This window comes from Antechinus flavipes, chromosome 4, assembly GCF_016432865.1.
Source record: "Antechinus flavipes isolate AdamAnt ecotype Samford, QLD, Australia chromosome 4, AdamAnt_v2, whole genome shotgun sequence".
In the NCBI taxonomy this organism is placed as follows: Eukaryota; Metazoa; Chordata; class Mammalia; order Dasyuromorphia; family Dasyuridae; genus Antechinus; species Antechinus flavipes.
Genome location: NC_067401.1, coordinates 261,614,573 through 261,637,788, shown reverse-complemented (window position 1 = coordinate 261,637,788; position 23,216 = coordinate 261,614,573). Strand labels below are relative to the sequence as shown.

Below are 23,216 nucleotides of genomic sequence, written 5' to 3'. Positions count from 1 at the left end.
CTGCAATGGAATACTTTTACCTGAATTTTTCTTTCTTTCAGACATTGTCAGGACTATAACTTAAACAAATCTATCTGACCCAAACATAGGATTTTTTACTACTAACAGTGTAGTGGCAAAGAGTTTGAAAGTAGTAAATGCACAAACATCCAAATTTTTATAAATAACTTTATAGGCTAATTTTGGAGGTACTTCATTATCAGTGCTTAGACAGCTCTGCCAGATAAGAAGTCTAATACCCATTTGACACATAGATCAGCTTGATCAGTTGTAAAAATTATTCTGAGGGGACATATTACAAACAATTGGCAAGAAATAGTAATAAGACTTAGGAACCTTTATTTCTCTTTTCTGGACTAGCAGAAAATATTCTTCATTAAATCAGATGCTATCATAGTTTTTCCTGTTTGAAATGCTTTGTTTTAAACAATGCAAACATTGTCTCAACTTTATAATCATGTGAGATTTTACTGTAAACCTTTGACCTAAAAAGGTCTAGTAGTAAGATAAGGTGGAAATTGAGGATTCTAGTTATGTAAGTATTATTAAATATATTACATGCATATTGCCAATTTTCAAAGAATTAGAATACAATAAAATACATTTATCAGGACAATTATTCCGAGTATTATTTTTCTCACGTTTTGATGATTCATGTGGGACTTTAGGTCTTATAATATCCCTAGGTCAGTTACTACTACTATATATGGTGATCTTGATGAGAAAGCCTATGCCATATCCAGTAAGTCTCCTTTTTTATCAACTTTCCTAACAACAATTTAGAGGAAATTAGATGGTTCATTAAACCTAAAGTTAGGGAGACTTGAATTCAAATCCAGTTTCAGACACCTACTAGTTGTGTGACCCTGGGCAAATCATTAAACCCCTGTCTGCTTCATATCCTCATCTATAAAAATAAGAAAAATAATGGCACCTACTTCCCAGCGTTGTGAGGATAAAACAGATAATATTTATAACATGTTTTGCATATCTCAAAGCACTGTGTAAAATGCTAGCTATTGTTCTTATTATAACTTGTTTGTCCTTGGTCTCTTCTTACCTAGACAGGATACTCCTACTCACAAAAAGACGTGCTATTTGAATTTTCTGGGTATTTATATTCTAGATAAAAGGTCAGCAGGATTATATTGATTGATTGATTTCTACGTATTTCCCAGACATGTGTAAACTGATCACTGAGTTCCATATCATCTCAATCTTCTGCATAATTCATAGCATTCTAGTTAGTGCATAGTTGAAACGTACCACTCAGAATTTTATAATTACTCCATTTTACTAAGGAATAAAGATAAAGTAAATATACTTATTCTCCAATTTTGAATATGAAATCAGCTTAGAGCAGTTCTAAAAGGTAGGTTTTTCATTGTTTCTAGTGACAACTGAATAGCCACAACTTTCAGGTTAAAATTCCACTGAAATCTCTGATGTTATTGTGTTGCTTATTTTCATAAATAAATTCCCAATTTTTTAAAGTGGTAAATACACAGCCTCAAACATATACATCTGACTGCTGTTTCCCAATACTTTCTGACATTTAACGCAGAAACACTCTCAAGAAAGAAAAAAAAACCCACATACCTGATTAAAACTTCATATACCTGGTCAGATCAACCAGTTCACAACAACTCCTGGCATTAACCTATGATCATTCACTTCTCTGCATATTCTTTGACTGCCTGAAAGTTTGCAAGGAGTTTCGAAATGGGAGCAAAGTGGAATCTTACATCTCATTTCCAATGTTGGACTCTCAATTTTTTTGTTCAGCCTCTTCTGTTCTTATAATATCCTACCTTGAAAATCTGATTGCTCAAAGAACTGCAACTTACTTCCCTGAAAACCATAGGTACAAGCAATAAGAAAGCCTCTGTCCAAACAAAACCTAATCTATTTTATAAAGAGACTTTTTTCTTTCTGAAACAAGAAAAAGATAGCAAGAAATACCCTCTACTCCCCCAAAGTCTGTTGAGGCCAGAATTCTTAGGTTATTCCCTGACATTAGAAAATAGAATCCTTGGTAAGCTAAGTCGCAATAAATAGCAGTACAAGACTGATCAAAAGAAAGGTAAAGATAAATAGCAAGCATGTACATGAACTATTAGAGGAAATTTCTAGCTCAATACAAACATAGATCTTTCAAAAATTATTCCTATATATTAGCTAACATTTATCTGACACTCTAAGATTTACAAAGCACTTTACATATATTATCTCTCATCTCCTGCTCGAATATCTTCTGTCCCTGTATATAGTCTCACCCATGTCTCATAGAATAACGTGGCCTTACTCCTTATTAAGGCTAACTCCTCTACCTGCTCAAGTTGATCCCATTCCATCCCGTTTCCTTCATCTCTGTCATCCCCATTCCAGCACTTATTTGTCACTCTCTCTAATGAATCTAATGGCTCATTCCCTACTGCCTACAATATGCCAATGTCTCCTTCAGCCTCCAAAAAACCTTACTTGATTCCTTCTGCCCCCTATTGTTCTGCTCTATGTCTCTTCTTTCCTTTATGGCTAACCTTGAAAAGGTTGCCTGTGATAGGTACCTTCGCTTTCTCTTCTTAACTTCTCACAGTCTGTTCTTCTACCTTTCTACCAAAACTGCTCTCTCCAAAGTTGACGATGTTCTCTTAGTTGCAACAGCCTTTTCTCAATCCTCATTTTCTTTGACTTCTCTGCAGCCTTTGAGAGCTTTGATCACCTTTTCCTCTTTATACTCTCTTCTTTCTGGGTTTTCACTCTTTCTTTGTTCTCCTTGTACTCATCTGTCCACTTCTTTGCTGGATTGTCATCCAGCTTGCACCACTAATCATGGGAATCCCATAGGATTCTGTCCTGAGCCCTCATCTCTTATCTGTCCCTTGGATTTAATTACCTTCTCTTTGCTGACAATTCTCAAATCAACCTATCCTGCCCCAGCCTCTCTTGACCTCCAGTCTCCTTGCTAAGTTCCTCTCAAACATTTCAGACTGAATGGGCAGTAAACACACACACACACACACACACACACAGAGAGAGAGAGAGAGAGAGAGAGAGAGAGAGAGAGAGAGAGAGAGAGAGAGAAACACAGAGAGAGAGAGAGAGACAGAGAGACAGAAACACACACACATACAGACATATAAAATGTCTGTATGTACATGTCCAAAATTGAGTTTATTTTCTTTCTCTCTAAGCCCTCTCCACCTTCTACCTTCCCTACTAGTTTAGAGCAAAACCATCTTCCCAGGTCCTCAGGCTTGCAATATAGATGTTAACCTTGACTCTTCACTGTCACTCAGTTCCCAATATCTAATCTGTAACCTAGGCCAGTCTATTTCCCCTCTGAAACATTTCTTAAATATAACCCCTTCTCTCCTCTAACACTGTAACCATTCTGTGTCAGATCCTCATCACCTCACATCTGATTATTGTCATTCCCTATTGGTGCATCTGCCTGCCTCAAACCTGTCCCACTCCCACTTGATTTTTCTATATCTTAATCAGGTAAATTATTATGGAAAACAAAACCCTATGATATCATGCTAAATATCCACTTTTGTTCTTTTCCATGCTTTTCAAAAAAAAGTATGTAAGAGAACTGGTCTAGAGAGATTCTGTCAGGAAATTATATATATTTTTTCAAAAGTCCACTCTATGTACTAACCATCCAGTAAATAACTCCCTCAGATGTACTTCTATGAACATAATTCTCCTTGGCTGCACTTTGCCAAGGTGATGGAACCTTGGCTGCGGGTCACTGGAGTATCTTCTTCTGGATGACAACCATAAGAGAAAAAGTATATTTATAGGTAAATATTTCTCAGTTTATAAGTCTGGCATAATGGCATTCTCTTAGAAAAGTGTGACATATAAGCCTCTCTGTGCAAATTTCCTTCAAAAATAAGGATATTTGGTCTCTTCATAAAGAAATCCTACTCTGCATTTACAATATTTTTAAAAATACATGCCAACACTATAGTAAATTGTGTCATGGTACCAATGAAGAATTATACAAGAAAAGTGACACAAAGGATATCATTACATTTTTTTACAAATGTTAAAAATAAACAGTCTAGTTATATAGTGATGAGTAGACAGCCCAGTTGCTCTATTGATATCTACAGGTGGACTCCCTGTGAAGAATCAATAAAACAGTCATCCTGTTTTTTAATGATTACCATACACCAGTCTCTGCCCTCAAAATTACAATCTTAATGGGACACATAACAGGAATAGATCATAGCATACAAAATAAATATAGAGTAAAACTCTATATACACAGAATAAACATAGAGAGAATACTATAATAATTGGGAAAACTAGGGAAAAACCCTTAAATGAAGCCAGAGATTCAGGATTGGAAATGGGAAAGGATAACTCTCCAAGCATGGAGAACAAGCAGTACAAACTCCCAGGGATTTAAGGGAGCATGTCTGTGATAATCACGCAGGATGGTCAAGCAAAAATAGCTTGCAAGCTGCATCATTGAAGGGAGTATCAACATCAGTGAGATCACAGATCCATCAAAGAATAAAAGCAGCCAGAGGTGCAACCTCTTCCAGGAAGGTGTCAGAACCAGCTCTGACAAGCCAGTTGTTAAAGTCTCAGTGCGAGTGTCTACAACTCAAAAAGCAGCCACATGAAAAAGCAACGAGGAGGGAATATTAATAATGAAGACTAAATTTAAGTGTCTGATGGGTACTTTTTTCTGAAGAATTTGTTGTTAAACATTTACCTTCACACCTCTACCCCTATCCTTCTGGAGTGCTTGAAAAGTGGTGCTTATGCTTGACAATCCCACAGTAGATGATGGGAGATTCACACCAAGACTGAGAAGAGGAGGACACGTTGGTTAGCTGCAGTTTGGCCCTCATACCATCTTATGTGCGTTTGTCACACGTGGCCAGGGGCAGCGTATACTTTTAATAAATGAGAGCAGAGCCCCTTTTTTTCCAACAGAAAGAGTAACTGACTCAGGAAACTTCATCAAGATTGAATTGAGGTTATATAGTTTTTAGCTGAAGTGTACTGTAAGGAAAAAATAAGTAGAAGCATCTAGACTGCAAGGGTCCTCAAACTACGGCCCTTGGGCCTGATGCAGCAGCTGAGGACGTCTATCCCCCTCATCCAGGGCTATGAAGTTTCTTTATTTAAAGGCCCACAAAACAAAGTTTTTGTTACTATTGTCCGGCCCTCCAACAATCTGAGAGACAGTGAACTGGCCCCCTGTTTAAAAAGTGTGAGGACCCCTGAGTAAATAACATACATCTAACATAAGTAATTTTTAAAATATGCTTCTAAAAAATAAAATCCTTACTAAAGAAAGGAATTTGAACAACATTATAGAAACAGTTTTGAAAGACTTAAAAATTCTTATCAAAACTGATCAATCATGATTCCATAATAAAGTGTATTACTCGCCTCCCTATTATACATAGAGAGACAATGTATTCCAGAGTGGAAAATGAGACTTTTTTTGACATGAACAGTGTAGGAATTTGTTTTTCTTGACTGTGCATGTTATTTTTCTAATTTTTATTACTGTTATTTTATTTTGATTTAATTATTTTTAGTTTTTCTAGTTATTTTTCTGCCGTTCTCTGTGACTTAAAAAACAATATGCATCGCTGTTGTTTTTTTCTTTTGTTTCTTAATGGTGAGTCAGGAATGGGAGAAGAAGAATGAATTTTGTTCATTGAAAAAATAATATTTAAAAAAGAAAAGTATTTATCACTGAATTAAATTATGGGTTATAGGAGAACATTAATTACTCCAACACATGGCTCCTAACAAGGACTGTTAACCACATAAACTGAGAGATCTAAAAATCTTTAAAGGAAAGAAAGCTTAGGCATAATCTTTCCAGGAGGTAGGAAGGCTGATCAGATTCTCATTTGAAGTTTGCTCCAGCATTTGATATGAGAACATGCTTAATGCCAACAAAGCTGAACAGCCTCATCACAAAACCTGTTCCAGCATTAGAACAGACAGATAGATGTGAAGGGGAAGGAAGGGCTTGGGATTATATAGTATTGGTTATGCAGTTATATCAGGGACCACAGAATGGCCCCCTACCTTCTTTTTCTTCCCGATCCTGACATGGCAATTTACCTCCAACCTAATCCTTTTTTAGGGAAGGTATCTTCTCTCCTCCTCCTAACCCAGGTAGGATTCAGCATTCAGAAGTATGCAGAGACTTTATGATAGAAGCAAATGTTTGAGGGGGAAGGGAAAAAATATTGGGCCAAAGAAGTAGACAGATTGCATGAAGGAAAGGAAAGCAAAGCAGAGAGCCGAAAGAGCAAAGGAATAAGATTTTGGGAAGGTAATAGGTATAATATTTATAGTTTCTGCAAACAAACATTTATAATTAGACTTCTTAGTTTATGACCACAGGCATTTATGGGAAGTATGGGATTTCCCTGAGGGCTGCCAGCTTCAAGAGTTTGAGAACTACTAGGTATTATTGAATAATCCAAACACAGATTTTGGGAAATATGGACTCACACATACCCTTTCTGCTTCAGTTTTAGGACATTAAAAAAGGTGTTACTTTATAGGCCCTAATTTTTCTATGGATGTGAAAAAAAAAAGTAATAATGCTAGTTATCAGCCACATTAGGAGGGATGTGGTAAGGATGGATGACATATCATCTGTGCTTTCAATTAAATCTCTCAGAAAGTGAATGCTCTATAAACAATGGACATTATTGGTATCAGAGAGGAACCCAACCCTCTCTGCTAAAATATACCTTACCAAGAATTCCTCATTAACATTTATGGTGTAGATTTCCAAGACCCACTAATGTGACATTACTGTGTTGTTTTTTTAAAAGCAAATAAGATTCAGAGTACATCAGGTAACTAGCCATGGAATACCTAAGAAGTTGTCAAGTTCCCTTTGATAGTTCTGAAATTTCTAAATAATAGCTAACATTAATAGAGCTCTTTTAAGATTTACAAAGGGTTTTTTTTTATTGTGCTCTGCACAAATAGCTCATTTGATCTTCACAACAACTCTAATAAATACTGTAGCTATCTTCATTTTACAAATTAGTAAATGAGGTAGGCAAAAGTTACTTGCTTGAGGCCATGAAACTGGTAAATGTCTAAGGCTGGATTTAAACTGAGCTTTCCCTGACCCTAAAACAAGTGTACTATCTACAAAGATAACTCCAAGCTTCTGACTTGGCCTTCACAATTAAATAGATGTACAGTGGAATGAAACTATGTAAAATGAGAGCAACTGCTACTATAATTTGACTTTCAGGACGGTGCTATTTGGGAAAGGGAGAATAATGTACCAAGTGAAAGAAATCCAAGCAGTTGTTAATATTGAAACTGAAATATGCAAGCTGTTTGAAAACCTTTCCATTTTGAAATATCAGGGCCATTAAGGCCTATTTAAAGAAAATGCTAAAGAGTTATATTCCTCTTTTAGCAATTGAGATAGAATATACATATATATATATATATATATATATATATATATATACATGAACCCAAGATACTTGTGCACATGAACAAGCAAGTTCAGATTTCTTTGGGAGTTTTTCAGTGACCTGATTTCAAAGCCATATTTTAGTTCCACGTATATGTGTTGTTTCAATCTCATGTGATCTGGAATAGCAATAGCATTTAATTTTTTAAAATTAAAAAAAGGGGGGAAAAGCTGACATTAGAAAATTATTTGTCTGTTTCTGTGATTATTCATTAATCAATTTGTTTAAGTTTGTTTTTAGCATCATTTTCATGTATGAGTAGAGTGGAAATGCCCTTTATACTTTATTTCTCCATCAAAAAAATTTTTGCATCATTTCTTAGCCACATCAATTAAAATTATTAATAGTCTTCTAGACAGAGTTCAAACCTGCAAAGTTCCTCATTTGATCAGTATTCATAACAATTATTTTGTGTTACTTAATCACAGAATTCTGTCCTTTTAACTAGACACTTAGTTAAACTTTTAAATTCATGATAAGAAGTTAAATAGCACTTGGGAGTTTTTTTTTTTTTAATGGTTTCCACTTCCCATCCAAATCACAAAAAAAAAAAAAAAAAAAAAAGGTGTGATAAAAAGGCATACATGGCTGTAGGCCAGGGTGTTGTAGGTCATGCCAATATTAACTGGCAGCAGGCCATTATCCAATTAACATTGCTTCATCATTGCAAGTAATAGCTCTTGAGTAGATGATTGAGTCATTCATGGTATAGTGGTACTTTACTTGAGAAAGAGCCAGTACTTCTTAGGTTTCTTATTCACTGTTATTACCTGCTCTACTTTGCCAATAAAAGTACAAAACCATTTAATTCAGATCTTGAGTCTAGAAGCTGAACAGAAGAGAAACATTGATTAAATTTCTCATTTATCTTTTACTTCCAGAAAACTGAGTTTTCAATTAAACATAGAGGAAGAAAAGCTGAATTACAAAAACATATAAATGCCCAGCTAAAATATCCAAAATTGAAGCCAAAACAGTTGAGCGCTCTCTCTCTCTCTCTCTCTCTCTCTCTCTCTCTCTCTCTCTCTCTCTCTCTCTTTCTCTCTCTCTCTCTGTCTCTCTCTCTCGTTCTCTCTCTCTCTCTCTCTTCCTCCTTCCCTACCTTCCTCCCTCCTTTTCTCTCTGTCTCTGTCTCTCTGTGTTTCTCTCTGTGTCTCTGTCTCTGTCTCTGTCTATCTCTCTTTTTCCTCTCTGTCTCTCTCTCTGTGTCTGTCTCTTTCTCCTCTTTCTACTGTTTACTCTCACAAATTCCCCAAGACCAAAGAAGTTATCTAATAGCCTAATGGGATTCAAAATCCATTAAAGAACTTGGAATATCTCCAAACTCCTCCAGGCTGCAGGTCCATTGTTAGAGGTTTTCATGACATTTCTGGGTGTGTAGTTGAAATAAGTAAAGAGGTTTTGAAAGAAATTTACTATACGGTAAGAACACCTGGAATTGCTGAAAAAACTTTGAGGAACTCTTTTTTTTTTTTTTTTGAATGCACATCAGCAACTCATCAAAAACTTAGTCTTAAACAAGTTTTTTTCTGTGACACTGAGAGGCAGAATATAAATCCATGTCTTAATGGTTATGAGACCAAAAATCTGTCCACTATGTTACCTCTGGAAAGATGTAACTCAGCATTACTGATTCAAGTGTATTTCAGTAAAATAGATCCTCTCTAAGCTTGGGAGGGTATGGTCATCTTGCCACATTAACCATTGTAAATGCATGCTAATTAAAATGGAAGCATCAGGCACTAAATGTTACAATTCTGATTTGTTTTGATATTTTAAATCAGTCACTTTATAGTCAGAGATTTCGAAATTTGGTGAATTTAAGTGGACTAATTAGATGATAATATTTAATGTCATCATTTCTTATACTGTCTCTATCATGTTAATTTCCATTAATATAATATACTTGATAAAATTCATTACCTTGACTTAAGCCCCTGAAATCTGTCTACTCCCTTCTTAAATGACATTGGCTCTTCCTCCAGGATTTGTAAATTACTACAAAAAGAACTGTTCAAAGATGGACTTGGGTTTCTAGGCTGGCAAAAAGCTGTGTGTTAGAAAGTTAATGCATTCAGCACCCTGGGTGGGATGGAGCCAGGCATCCAACATGAGCACATTTCTTGACTGGCAGCAGAGAGAAATACTGGCAGCTGTTCCCATCCAAGCCAAGAAGAAACCAGCCGGGATTTAAAAAAAAAAAAAAAAACCTGGTATTTATCCAATGTAAGGATGACTTGGTTTAGAAAAAAATCAAAGAAAGCATACAAGAGGTCAACAATTACAGGCCTCCAACTGGTTAATGTAGACATCTCTCCTAGATTGTTGTTCTTTAACCTCGTCTTAAAAAAAAAAAAAAAAAGAAAGTAAAGCACTTCTTCCTCTTTCACCTTTCTTTGTATTATTCCCCTTGTTTTCACTTCCCCTGTTTTCATCCTATTTCTTATTTTTGCTTTTGCTTGCTTGATTTCCTGATCTTTATATTTTTCATGTGCAAAATCGAAAGATATTTTTCCTTCTAAAAGCCCCATATAGATTATATGCCTTGCAAGAAATAATATGAATAGAATAGCTCTCTGCTAACAAATGACTGCTGACTTGTTGGGTCTTGTGGATAACAAAGCAATTCAAAATGGAATATATAATTATATACCATTGTAAGAAGATAAATCATAGAAACTTTTTCTGAAGCCTTGCTTTAGTTGGGACCAGGATCTTTTGCTATCCTCTATGGAAAAGGACAGGAAACTCAAGAATATTAGCCTGAGATAAGGTGTAAAAAGCTGATGGAAGTTAGTAGCAGACTGATTATTTAAAGATGAACATTCAGTTATGGGAATCCTTTATCATTTGTAAGTCATTCTTCCTTTTTATCTCCAACTTATACCCCTAAGTAAGTAAACCCAGTTTTTGTTGTTGATGTTTTTTCCTTCTAGTCATTGGTGGTTCTTTTAGTCTAAAAGAGGTTATAAGAATACTTCTTATGTGTTGGATGTTTGTCCAAGGAAACAGAAGTTTCCATCCTTCTCCCCATAAACACCCTAGTTTAGACCTGGTTAATCTCCTGTATGCACTATTGTAAACAGCTCTCCAACTGATCTCCCTGAATCCACCTCTCGACTTTCCTGTTCATTTTCCACAAAGCTGAAGAATTAATGTTTCTACAGCACAAATATAACCATGTCATTTCCCTGCTCAGAAAGATTCATTGGCTCCCAGTTGTCTCTAGAACAAAAATCCTCATGCCATGAATGCTTTCTACCTTCAAGTCCACCTCTTAGAGTCCTTAGAGCCCCTTAAGGTTCAATTCAAAAGGTCATCTACAAGATAAGTCTCATTCTTTAGTGTTCCACCCATCCCAAATTTTTTTTCTTACATATGTGTTATATTTGTTTATCCGTGTCCCTTCTGCTAGCTGAAGATAAGCTTCTTAAAGGCTGGGGCTATTTTATTTTTGTCTTTTTAATCTCTGCCTCCTAACTGTACTTAATGTGTTGAGTTTTGAATTGTGTTGAATTATGAATCACCCAGGTGAATTATGATCTACAAATAGAAAGATATAAATCTGCAAACTGGCCAAGAAATAATGAGAGAAAGCAAAAGAGAAGAAAATGAAGGAAAGTGCAAGTCAAGATAGAAATTGCACGTGTTTTCAGAAAGCAGCAGTTTCTAGGGTGATAATGGGCAAATGTCTAGTTTAGGAATATACTGATGAGTTAAATCCATGAAATATTCAAGCTGCTCTTGCTGAGGAGTTTGAAATTTATGTCAAGAGCTTCAAACGCCACTATTTATGGGCTGCAAGAGAAGATGTTGACTAACCATTCTCTTACTTCCCTGAGGACAAAAACAAGAAGAAACAGACCTTCAGCTAAAGCATAAAGGGATTTGAAGTAGAAAGGATTTTGAAACAAAAAAAATTTGATGAACCCTAAAATAGGATACCAAAGAAAGCTATGGAATTCCCTCTTCTAAGTACTTTAAAAATAGAGCAAATCATTATCTCAACTGGATAGTTTCAGTATAAACCTTTTAAAAGGTAGAGATATGAACTAGACCCTTAATGTCCTTTCTTGTCCAGTCAATAGCAATTTTAAAAATCACTTACTATTTACAAGTCCCTGTACTATGTGAAAAGGGGAATATAAAAAGCAATAAAATTCAATCACTCCCTTCAAGAAGTTTAATATTCAATTCAGCAAAGATCTGTCAACAGATTAGAAATGGAGGGGGGTGAGAGTGATTCCTAGGAAATTGGAAGGATATTAGTGCCTCTGATAGAAATAGGAGAGTTTGGAAATGAGGAATGGATATGTTGGTCTAAATGGTTGGGATGGGGGGAAGATAATAATTTCTATTTGGACATGTCACCCCACCTCACCACACCACACAGTCTTTATAAACTGACAGACTGTAACTCGAGGATTTCTGTTTGGCATTTAAAGCTCTTTATGTAACCTGGAATCTTTGTAAATTTAAAGTCTTTCTACACTTTACTTCACATGGTTTAAGATCCAGCAATACTCTTCTACTTGCTGTTCCTGACACATAAAATCTCCCTTGCTCACGACTCTGCCTCTTAGCTTTTCTGACTTCCTTCGGGACTCATCTCTAATCTGATCCTCAGCAAGAGGCCTTTTTCAAACCCTCTAAGCAGCTGGTGATTACTCCTCTGATACTGGCTTCCATCTCTTCTGAGTCTATCTTCCATGTACCTGTCTTATTTACATGTTATCTACTCTATTTGAATGTGACCTTCTCACTGATCCAACCATTCTGAAAAGTAATTTGGAACTATGCCCCCAGAGCCCCAGGAAATGGAGACATGTATGTTGTTGACTGATCAAATCTTTGATCCATTGATACTGCCATAAAAAGGTCAAAGAAAAGGAGAAAGGACTTGGATATACAAAAATACTTATGTCGGCTCTTTCTGTGGTATCAGTTGGGGAATGGCTAAACAAGTTATAGTTTGGAATGCAGTGGAATATTATTGTGCTATAAGAAATTACAAAGGAGATAGTTTCCAAAAAAATCCTTGGAAGACTTATATGAACTGATGCAAAAAGAAGTGAACAGAACCAAGAGAACAATTTATACAATAACAATAATATTGTTAGGACAGTGTTGAAAGATTTAGGATCTCTAATCAATACAATAACCAGAAACTGATACTTGGAGTATGGATTAGAATGTGTGGGGTTTTTTTTCTTTCTTTGTTCTTTCCTTCTCTCTTTTTGACTGTTGTGTATGTGTGTGTGTGTGTATTATTTATTTATATACACATATGTATATATACATATTAATGATTTTGGTTTTTCTTGCCTTCTCAATGGGGATAGGAGGGGAGATGAGAGGAAAAGAATTCAAAACTGAAAATTAAAATTGAATTTAAAATAACAATGTGAGCTTCTTAAGAGCAAATACTGTATTCACCTTTTTTAGTGTGTCTAGAGCTTAGGATAGTGTCTGGCATGCAGTAAACATTTAATAAATGCTTGCAGACTTGCCTTGAACTCCCAGGTGAAAAAGTAGGCTCAGGAGTGTGTTTGTGGAATTATGAGAGATTGTAATCACAAAGGGGCATTTCAGAGTTCATGACTTAAAGGTGGAGTAGTTTCATATGATGGTGAGATCTTAGATGTGACACCACTGTGGGTGACTGAGATAGAATGGGAAATGGCAGTCATGGGAACTAAGGAGGTTGTTGAACTGGGAAAACAAGGTGTGAGCTATACTGAATACTGAAATCCCTAGAGATGATGGTAGGGATAGGGTGGAACACAAAGATAATTTATATTTTATTAGGGATCATGACAAATAATTATACAGAGTAAATAAAAATAATTGAAAGGGGCAAATAATACTAACAACTTGGACAGGGAAGAGGTAATCTAAATTCCTTTTCTTCATCCTCATCCTTCTTGACATTTCTGTAGCCTTTGACAGGGATTACCCTTTTCTCTTGAATGCTTTCTTCTAAATTTTCATGACACTGTTCTCTCCTGTTCTCTCTCTTACGTGTCTGACTATTCCTTCTAAGTTTCTTTTGATGCATCTTTATTCACATTGTGCTCACTGATCTCCAAGGCTCTTTTCTCACTATTTTATCTCACTTGGTAATCAGCCTCCTTGAGTTCCGTTATCCTTTCTGTGCAGATGATTCCCACATCTTCACATCCAGACCAACTCTCTTTCCCAAGCTCCAGTCTCAAATCACTTGAACATCCCATAAATCAGAGCTTTTTAAACTTTTTCCATGATCCCTTTTCACCTGAGAAATTTTTACATCACCCTGGGTTTATAAGTATATAAAATAAGTTTATAATATTATATATATATGTATATATCTCAAACATTTACTGATAATAAATCATAATTTTTTAATCCCATTTAGTTACAAGACACTATTTAGGATCATGACTCACATAAGAAGCTTTGCCATAGACATCCCAAACTCAACTTATCTTAGATAGAACTCATTATCTGTCCCAAAATCTTATCTTTTTCTGAATGTCTCTCTTAACTGTCAAAGGCATTGTCCGCCTCCCAAGTCATCCATGCTCATAACCTCAGTATCATCCCCAACTCCTCATTAATACTCACTCCCCATATACAGTCTATTACTAGTTATTTGTTACCCAGCCTTATTGTTCCTACACTTAAATTTCTCACACCCTTCTCTGCACCAACTCAGCTGCCATCCTGGTCCAGGTCCTCCTCATCTCATGTCTGGATTATTGCGGTAGCCTTCTGCTTGTTCTCCTTCCCCATTCCAATCCATCCTCCTCTCAGCTGTCAAAGTGAGTTTCCAAAAGAGTAGGTCAGACCATCCTTCCTGTACTTTTCTTCTCTGCTCCCCTTCATGTACTCTGCAGTCTGGCAGTGCTTCCCTTCTTGCTGTTGTTATTTGCAAATGTCACTCCATCCTCCTGACTGTGCTTTTTCACTGGCTCTCTCCCATGCTTGGAATGCTCTCCTTCTTCATCACTACTTCCTGACTTCCCTGGACTCCTTCAAGGCTCAGTTCAAATATTTCTGTAGGAAGTCCTTCCTGATCTCCACCCTTCATCCCTGACTACTAGTGTCTCCCCTCAGACTCCCAAAGAATAGATGCACTTACACTGTATCTATTTTGTATGTACACTTGTATTTTGTTTTGAGGTTTCATGATTTCTCCCCTATTAGTATGTGAGTTTTTTGAGGGCAGAGAACAATTTTTTTCTTTCTGTCTGTGTACAGCCAGCTTTTGGCACAGTGCCTAGAGCATAAGTGCTTTAAAAATGGTTGTTGACTGATCAAATTCTACACATAGGTAACTCCTGTTCAAGGGCATGGAGGTGGAAAATGGAATGTCTTATATAGGGAAAAACTACCCAGTCAGTTTGACTGAAAAGTAGAATGTGTAGAGGGAAGCATTATGAAATAGGACTAGAAAGGTAAATGGAAGCCAGATTGTGAAAGACTTTAAATGCCAGCCTCAGGACATTATACTTTACCCTAGAAACAACAGGGAGCCATGGACAGATGTCTTGTTTTGGGTTTTGTGTAAAATGGTGACATGACCAGATCTGTGCTTTAGAAATAACAGCTTAATAACTGTGTAGAAGATGACATGGAAAAGGAAGAGACTAGGAACAGAGAAATTAATAGATTATTGAAATAGGCAAACCCAAGGGTGATGAAAACCTGCCTGGGAGGAGAGGCTGGGTGAGTGGAGAGAAAGTGACAGACACATGAAACAGGGAAATAGAATCAAAAAGACTTAGTAGCTAATAAATTAGGGAGAAGTAAAGGAGAGAGAAGAGTTAAAGATGACTCCAGTGTTATTAATATGTGGCTAGAAGAATACTTTTGTCCCCCCAACAAAAATGGAAAGCTTTGGTAGATGGATAGATTTGGATTAAAATGTATTGCCTTCAGTTTTGGACATTTTGGATTTGAGATGCTGGTGAGGACATCCAAGTATAGAGAGAGTACAGGACAAAAATTAGATCTAGATGTACAGATCTGTATGCCATTTGCACAGACCTACTGACTGAACCCAAGGGAATTGATGTCACCAAAAAAAAGAGGATATCATAACAAGAGAAGAAAACCAAGGTCAGAGCACTGGAAGATGACAACATGAGGGAGACTAAGAAGGAATTATTCAAAAAGGTAGAAACAGTGCCATAGAAGCAAAGGGATCTTCAGGAGTAAGGAGTGGTCAAAGATTTTTTTAAAAGCTACAGAGGGGTTGAGTAGAATGAGAACTGAGAAAAGACCATTGAATTTGATAGTTGATGTTCTGATGGCCAACCTTAAAGAGAGTGCTTTCAGCAGAATGATATGGCCAGTCTGCAAGAGACTGAAAAGTGAGTTGAAAAGGAAATGGAGACTGTATGTAGACTTCCTTCTCAAGGGTTGGCTCTGTAGGCTGATTTCAGAAAAGCCTGGAAAGACTTACATAAACTGATTCTGAGTGAAGTGAGCAGAACCAAGAAAATATTGTATATAGTAACAACAAGATTATATGAAAATAAGCTTGATAAATTTATCTTTTCTCGGTAATGAGGTGATCCAGAACAATTCTAATAGATTTGAGATGGAAAATGCCATCAACTATGGACCCTGAATGTGGATCAAAGCATTGTATTTTCTCCTTTTTTTGTTGTTGTTACTTGTTTGCTTTTTCTTATGGATTTTTCCCTTTTTGTCTTAAGTCTTCTTGCACAACATGACAAATATGGAAATATGTTTGGAAGGATTGTATATGTTTAACCTGTATCAGAGTGTTTGCTGTCTTAGGGAAGAGAGAAAAAAATTGAAACACAAAATCTTACAGAAATAGATATGGAAAATTATCTTTACATGTATCATTTGCATGTATTTACACAAAACACTATTGAGGAAAAAAAGCTTTTTAAAGAGTTGACTCTGAATGAGAGCAGTGATTTTATAAGTGGAGAGAAGGACTGGATAAAAGTTGGACTTAGAATTAGGAAAACATAAATTCATATACCACCTCAGATACTGTGTGACTCTGGGAAAATCACAAAATCTCTTTGTGCCTGAGTTTCCTCATGTAATAAGTAGACATGTATCTGTAGTCCCCTACTCCTCGAAATTTATGAGATTATGACATTGTTATCTCATAAAAGACATAGAATAATAGTTTGAGATGATAACAAAGTCAAGGAAAGCTTTTTTTCTTGTCACTGTTTAAGTTTGGTTAAAGCCTGGGTATATTAGTCAGCAGTGGGAAAAGTCAGTGGATAAGGCGAAAGTAAAGGTAAAAAAGCAGAAAGTGATCAGGAAGAGAACTCCCAGAAGAGATAGGTGATATTGTGATCAAGAACACAGATGGAAGGATTGGTTTTAACAAGGACTACTTCCTCATCACAGTGTAGATAGAGCAAAGACAGATAGAAAGAGGTATGATAATGAGGAAGTTTGAGATATAAAATAGGAAAGATGAGGAAGCTCATGATCAGTAGTTTCTGTTTTTCATTAAAGTAGGGGATGATGTCCTTTGATGGGGAATGGGAAGAGATGTATTATAAGAAATTTGAGGGGAAAAGGGGTGTAAAATAACCATTGTGATTGGGCCAAAAAGAGAATAAAAGAATCACCCATTAGTCACAATGGTTCAGCCAAAATTTATAGTAAACAGAATTTAAACACAAATTTATAGTAAGCCATTCTGCTTGGTTACATGACTTTCTGCAGGATCAGCAGCACATATTACTTGGTTATTATGTCAGTTTAACCGTAATATAAAGATTTTAAAGAGAAGGAAAAGAGGCCAAAGCAGGGAATAATGAGTTTGGGAATAATGAGAGACAAAGGGACTGGTAGTTAGGGTAAGGACAGAGAATAGGGGGAGCAGTCAAGCAGAGGAAGAGAGATTGAGGGATCAGAGGAAAATATTTCATAGATCTACCTGGGTCATGGAGTGGAATATGGGTAATGGTCATATCAAGGGTATGATCATCTCTATGGACAGATGAGAAGGAGTGAAGATTCAGCAGAATTTGTTAGGATATTGATAAATGTTTTAGTGTATGTGTGTGTTTAGAGAGGAAACTAAACAAGATTCCAACTGCAATTAATGTGGTATAGATGGCAGAAAGTGTGGATGAGGGTGTGAAAGACATGCACCATTCTTCCTGACTCAGTACCTCAGAAGATGTGAAAGGAATCCTGTGGAGAGAGAGTACAACAGATTCAGTGTCCTTTGAAGAGAACTAGCTTAGTATAAGAAAAAATTAAAAGTTGGTGGGTTATAAAGGCAAAGAGAAGTAGCAGAGGACACAAATTTTCAACTAGATAGGTAGGTAGAATCAGAGGGATTCTGGGAGCAGGATACTGGGACTCTATAGACATGGGTAGGAGAAATAACAACTAAGCAGGAACCTGCAGCAGAAATACACACCAGACATTTCTTTCATAGAAAGATTTGAGCTTATTGCAGAAAGAAGGGAATGGCTGTATTGCATACATTGAGAGCATCAAAATGATACTGATGATTATCCATGGTCTCAGAATTGTATGAGTCCAAGCATAATTCTATCACTCTTAACTCTGGAAAAAGGAAAGTAGCACTTAGTGATGAACTATGGACTGGGGCCAGAATTGAGTAGGAGACTGGGCTATGTCAGTTGGATGATTAGGATTTTTCAGTAGTCTCAAACTCCTTACTGCTACATTATAGTATTCCATTACATTAATACACCACAATTTGCTGAACCATTCCCTTATTGTTAATTTAGGTTATTTCCTTTTTTGTGTTGACGTATAATCCTACCACAAAAATATTTTGCACAGAGAGATTATTTGTTGGGGGTTTTTGTAGCACTTTCAGGGTGTGTTGCCAGTACTACAATTATTAGATCAAACAAAACTTTTTATTTTATATAACTTTTACAACTTTTACTATTTTCTACCACATTGCTCTCCAAAAATATTCTACAAGTTGGAGTTCCATTAACACTTGAGGTACCTTATTTCTGGTTATGGTTATGTGTATGAAATGGTACTTCAAAAGTTTAAGATTTTAATCTAATTAAGGTTTTAATTTGCACATCTGATTAATCTTTTTTTTTTCTTTTGTAAATTGTCAGTTTATATCCCTGCACCATTTAATCACTGTGAACCAATAATTACTACTGCAGCTATTTAACAATTGCTCATATATTTGAGATGCCTAGTTTTAAATTTATCATATTTACTATAAATATTTTTCCAATAGTATTTTTCTTTTTCTTTTAATTATACTGTTTTGTTCTACAGAACATTTTCTTGTAGTCAATTACATTTAACTTGTCCCTCCTAATTCCTTCTGTTTGTTAAATTGAAAAAAAAATCACCTGTCCTCAATCGAGATAAACACTGTATTCCATGTTCTCCCATCTTTTAAGCCCATCTTTCTTTAATATCAATATATGTAAATCATAGACCACAATCATGAAAATTAAAATTACACAGCAAAGGAAAGATACATGATGGGCATAAGCAGACAGCATCATTTTACCAATGACAGCTCTCACAAAGTGGCATAAAAGACCTCATCGAGGAAATGTACAGATGACTAGGAAAGGAGGTGGGCTAGTCATGTGTCAAGAACGAAAGACAACAAACAGATCGACAGCCCAGATGGTATATTGGTTTAATCTCTGAGGTGCTGAAAAGAAGAGGCATGCCTTAACAAACCTAGGATGTTTAAGAACCAATGCAAAGTCAGAAAAAGGAGAAATAATCCTCATTTTCTTTTCCCATTTAGAAATTAAAATTTATTCAATTCTTTTTGAGTGGTGAATTTGATTTAAGCATTGTATTCTATAAATGCCTTTGCTTTTCTTTGTCTTATCCATTCTAATTTAGCTAAGAACTATGATTACTTTCTGAGGAAATAACTTAAATACTTTCATTCTCTCTGCTCTATGTGTTATAAGACTTAAAAGGAAATTCCCACCCTATACTGGAAATGTGTATAGGCATTGGGGGTGAAGGGGGGCAGAGTAGAAGGAAAGTTTTCCTCCTTTCTCCCCCTTTTGAAGACAGCAAGCATTCAAGTTAGAGAAAATTATACTTGTGGTTTTTTAATGTATAATATTATAGACAAACACATGCAATATATTATTTGCATTCAAAAAAATCACTGTATGCAAACTTAGGAATGAATTTCAGGACCCTGCTGGGGAATGCACAAGAGTTTCAGGTAGCTTTTGCTTCAGGAACTTGCCAGGAAATTCAGTAGGAGTGGGCACATTTTCATTTTTGTCAAACCACTGGCAGCATGAGAAGTAGTCTTTTTCTTCCCTCAGTATTAGACAATTTTGAAAGCAGATTCTGAAGTGGTTTTGTTTTATTTGGGGAGTGGGGGGAGGATCCTGGACAAATTTGAATTCTTGCTCCTTCCAGAGTTCACAAAAGAGCAAAGGATGCTTTCTTGCCTTTTTTACAAACTTGGGCTCTCCGTGTAATGTGATTGAATTTGTTGGGTTGTTTGTTTTTTTCAATGATGATATTCTTTTCCTCCCTCCTGACAGATGTCTAAAAAATGACAAGCTGATGCAGATGTGATTGAGATTTCAAAACACTTTGTAGAAGAAAAAAGCTGTTCCAAAAAGATCTGTACCTCCTCCCCCCAAAAAAGAAAAGAAAACCAATATTTTAAAACAATTTAATAAATTTAGCTCTTTGATTAAATGTTCATTCAGATTTTTAGCTTTCCCTAATCTTTCTCTTTGGTAATCTTCAGAAACATCCATCTTCCTTCCAAATAATTCTCTCTTATAGTCAGTTCTCTTAAAATACTTGAGTTTAAAGCTTTTAGATTTCTTAAAACAGAAAATTCTCAACTCTTGCCATAAAGCCATCATAGACTTAGATTAGTGTTCTCAGAAAAATCTTTTGAGTATCTATGAAGAATTCCATTGTAAGTTTCTATAAGGTATTTAGATGAATAATCAGAATTACCTCATAGGAGGTAGAATACTCCCCATTATATATAAGCCTATTTTTGTAAAAGTCACATTCTGCCAACCTGATGAAATGGTTAATTCACAATATACAGTGTCTTCTTTTTGGAAGTAAGAAGAAAGTACTGTCAAGATTTTTCACCCATGAGATGACTATGAACCAATACATAGAATTCCCAATCCCTATATTTTATTCTTTAACATATTTAATGTGTCATGGTGAGAGGGAATGGGGGGAAGGAGGGGAAAAATTGGAACAAAAGTTTTGGCAATTGTTAATGCTCATGCATATAACTTGTAAATAAAAAGCTATAATTAAAAAAAATTAAAAAAAAAAAAAAGATTTTTCACCCATCCAGATTTCCTTTATTCCTGTGTGATGCACATCCTGAGGGTTATTTGGTTTACTTGTTTGGAGAAAAGGATTGTTTACTGTTTTTTTTTTTGTTTTTTCAGTGGAGCAGGTCTAAATTTTCATCCTGAAATATTAGAAAAAATTGTTTGCAAGAGGTAGAAGTATTGACTAGAATTATAGATTCATAGGCATTGAGCTGGAACAGACTACGGAAATTATGTAGTGGGACCCTACCCACCCTACCCGCATTTTACAGATACAGATCCTGAAATCCAGGGGAAAGTAAGTGACTCTGTATTCAAGGTCATATGGTAGTAAGGAGCAGAAATGGCATTCAAACCCAGGTCCTTAGACTGTAAATCTAATGTTCTTTCCCCTGCACCACACCGAAGACCCATTTGACAATTCTAAAACTGATACAGGTGACTTGAGGTCAGGGCTTCAGGAGAGTGGCCCCATGGGAGGGGCCATCAGGCTTCTTAAAGACAAGGGAATCAGTCCAGGTTGGAAAAAAACAGATTAGAACTTCTCATTGGCAAAAAGTTCTGGCCTATGAACAGCTGCTCTGTTTCTAGTTTGGGAGAGATAGGAAGAGCTAATCTCCAGAGGAGAGGAAGAGGAATGAGGAGAGAGAATTGTGTGGGTGAGAGATCACACAAAACTAATAATGCTACTTCAATAAAATTTAGCTAGATTGAACTGAAACAGAAATCCCCAGATACTTTCTGGCAATGACCCTTGAAAATCCAATTGTTATTTTTCAGACATCATTTCACATATTGTGCCACAGTCTCCTCTTTTTGGGGCATATCCTCCCATTCCTTGAAAGCAGGTTCTGGCAAGTGTGAAGCCATTCATTCTCATCATCCTCTCTTGCCCTTCTCACTGGATTCCTATATAGCCCAGCCTAAAAAATTCCATTTCTTCTTTTTTCAGGTCTGTCCTTCCTCTTAGCATAGTACAGAAAGGCTTTTGTTGCTTGTCTCTTGGCACTTTTGGAAGTAAGAGATTGAGCCTTTTGAAATGCAGTTGAGACAGAGAGTCTCAGACAATTTGTGCTCTCAATAAATATTTGTTAATGTTGGTGACTTCTTGAACTTGCTTTGCTAGAACTTTTTGTACTGAAGAAATGTTTGGGCCTTCCTCTTTTAACAGGTTGAAACATATCCTACATAACAAAGTTCAATTATGATAAGCATAATAAGGCTATTTGTCCTTTTGGTCACCATTAGAAAGGTGTCTTGTTCATTAATCTCCCCTAGTCTGCCTAAAAAACGTAGTTTATAACACTGATTTTGCTAGAGATAATTTTTTATTTTATTGTTTTTTTAAATGTGACAAAGAAGTAAAATCAGGGATGGCTTTACCGTCTCGATTTATCGTGCTATTGTAGTTTTGTTCAATTTTGCAGATTATTGTGTTGAATAGAAAAGAATGTTCTTTTCAAATAACTTGTAAGTGATTTATATTGAGACTCAAGAAATATTAAAGCTGAAGATTTGAGAAATAATCTAGTCTAACTTGTATCTAAATAAGAATATTCTCCACAATATATCTCCAAGTGATCATTCAGTATCTAAACCTCCAATACTGGGGAGCACACTACTTTTACTTCCTTAGGCAGCATATCCACTTCAGAATAGTTCTTGTGATTAGCATCTTTCAATTTTCATCAAGGCAAAGTCTGTCTTTTTTCCACTTCCCATTATTGCTCTTGGCTATTAAGTATAATGATTTTATATAGAGCAATCTGTATACTTTTTCTCATTTGATCCTCACAGCAGCTCTAAGAGATAAATAATCATAGGTATCATTATTATCCTCATTTTACAGATGTGGAAACTAAGGCTCAGGAGGAGTAGCTTATTTGTCATCACACAAGTAAATGTCAAAAACAGCATTTAAACCCATCTATCTCCTGGACAAGGGCAAGCAGGAGAAATCTAATTTCCTTTCTATAGGACAGCCCTTCAAATACAGCTCTTTGGTCTACATTACCCCTCGTCTTCATTTCTCCAGACAACATCTCCAGTCCTTTTAACTCATCTTTAGAAAGCATCATTTCCAATTCACCAAACCTCCCCCTCATCCTTCTTTGGTCATGTATCAGTTTGTCAAAAAATTTTCCCCAAAATATTACATCCAGTACTGAATACAAGGATCCAAATGTAGCTTTGCATAATTCTAAATTTCTTCCTTCCCTCCTTCACCCTGAGCAGGGCTAACTGCAGTAGGAATATTACTTACTTCCCTTATTCCAAGTACTATGTTTCTTCTATCATTGCAGATTAATATGACATTAGCTTATTGTGGCTGCCATACCACACTCTGGAGCTCTCCTGAGCTTGCATATACTAGTTTCCACCTGCCCAGGTCCATTTCACTTACACCTTT

The 23,216-nt window shown here is 36.0% G+C and overlaps 1 protein-coding gene across 2 annotated transcripts in view; it reads left to right on the top strand.

Annotated features, from left to right (window-relative positions):
* The window catches only part of BACH2 (BTB domain and CNC homolog 2), a 420,011-nt gene that overhangs the window by 322,831 nt on the left and 73,964 nt on the right, over nt 1-23,216 (top strand). The gene's annotated exons all lie outside the window — the stretch shown is intronic.